General features: G+C 38.6%; 1 protein-coding gene across 2 annotated transcripts in view; it reads left to right on the forward strand.

The window, feature by feature from the left end:
- Positions 1 to 6: 6 nt before the first annotated feature.
- The window catches only part of arhgap35b (Rho GTPase activating protein 35b), an 8,744-nt gene continuing 6,808 nt past the window's right edge, over positions 7 to 1,942 (forward strand). Inside the window, exon 1 of one of the 2 annotated variants that reach the window (XM_035666523.1) lies at positions 7 to 735. The gene's annotated coding sequence lies outside the window, so the exon portion shown is untranslated. The remainder of the gene's footprint in view (positions 736 to 1,942) is intronic. The other variant, XM_035666522.1, reaches the window with a different exon arrangement.

A 1,942-nucleotide genomic window follows, 5' to 3' on the forward strand; every position in this document is an offset into this window, starting at 1 on the left:
CCCCACACCCCACCACCACCCCCCGTGTTTAATTGCAGCGAAAACAGTGATGCTAAACAAGAGAATCCAGGCATGGGCATTGGATATGTGAATCAAATTACCCCAATCGCACCAGTTGTAGTGTTACCAGTATTATCTGTGAATTGAGGCGACACACGGCGTGTTCTGCGGCTTTATGCTTATGCACATCAGGCGGCGAGGGCTGCGGCAAGCGCTGGCCTGACAGATGCGAGAGGAGAAAGGGAGAAATGCGATGGTATGTACCCTTCATGCTCTCGCCTCGTCTTTACGGGCTATTTCCTTGTGAAGCTGTCGAGCGCTACACCCTAGACAGCTGGGTAAATAGATTCCCTTTAAACGTTGTCCGTCCGTGTGGAGAGAAGGTAGGCTATCAGCAGATTGCATTATGTAGACAGCAGGCCTGGCGTGGTCAGCCCCTCTCTGTGCACCCTAAAGCCCATGTTAACTGTTAATCCTTTGCAAAAAAAAACAAAACACAAACATGTAACGTTACAAAATCTTATCCTAGTAAGTCGGTTGTGAAATTGTTTGAGGATGCGATTTGGTGAGCTGTGTTTTGATGCTGTTGAAGTTTTGGTAGTTTTTATTTGTCAAGAACTTGTCTGTTCATTTGGGTATCAGGCCTAGCTCAGCTGAGCGGTGTGGACTGCCCATGGTTGCTTTTGACCCTGCCGGTGCTGTTTGTTTCTAATGTGTGGTCACTTCATGTGACAGGTTAGTCATTTCAATTACAATCCTAGAATTTCTTCTCTTTTGTCATAATGTTTGACACTATTGAATTATCTTACACATGAGTGAAATTCTGCAGTTGGTCTTCTTTTTGTATTTTCTTTCATAGAAATGATGAGTTATATCAGAATTGCATCAGTGCTATGATAATGGAGGCATTAATCAATGCTGTAATAATGGAAGAATTAACATTAAGTTCAGTGTCCTTTTGGCACAGATTGTACATGTGTTTGACTCGCTGTTAATTCATTCCCTGGTTTTATCTTTGGAGATCAGGCTGTTTCATTTAAGTTTAAAAAAAATACTGAGGTGCCAACTCATCATTTCTTTTCATGCTTTTCACCCCACTCACTGATCAGCTGACAAGATCGTTTAAAGAGCACCACTCCCAGCATTACTCATAGGATTAATGTCATCATTTCGATACTGGGTTGGTATTATAGGTATTTATCGTCAGATGAGTGGGCCAGAGCTGAGAATTAGTTAATTATATCAATTAGATGATCGATGTTGGATTAATTGGCAACAGTTTTGATAATCAATTTAATATCTGAAGTAAAGTACCATTTCAGCAAAAATGCCAGAAACTGATTAAGCTCCTCACATGTGAATATTTGCTGGTTTTCATAGTTTTCTATGCTAGTAATAGAATAATAATTGATTTTGGACTGTGGGTCAGACACAAGCTATTTGAAGATGTGACCTTGGGCTCAGAGATACTTTGATAAGCTTTCTAAAATAAATTATTTGAGAAAATAATTAGCACATTAATTCAACAACGAGAATAATAGTTGCAGCCCTAGAATGGACAACAAATCTGCCTGAAAATTTAATGAAATTTGTAAAAGCCTGTGTGCTTTTTTGTTTAAATTTGTGTTTATTTTAGTCCATTACCCGTATAACTAAGATCTATGGCTCCTGTAACAATGTATTCATTATGCTTTTGCTGATGACTGGACATGATGCCAAAAACTACGACAGTGTTTGATAACAACTCAGTGTGTACAGTAATAATATTAATGCAGTGATTTCACACATTACTTGCATATTAATTGCCTTTGACGAATGATCCAATTTTATCCATGATCAAGGCCATAATCATGGATAGTATTTGGAGCCTAATAACCAGTTGAACTCATTATTAGAGATCTCATAGTTACTAAGAAATTTAAAAATACCATATCCAATGGAT

The sequence above is a fragment of the Morone saxatilis genome, unplaced genomic scaffold (genome assembly GCF_004916995.1).
Source record: "Morone saxatilis isolate NCDOM2014 unplaced genomic scaffold, NCSU_SB_2.0 Contig20, whole genome shotgun sequence".
In the NCBI taxonomy this organism is placed as follows: domain Eukaryota; kingdom Metazoa; phylum Chordata; class Actinopteri; family Moronidae; genus Morone; species Morone saxatilis.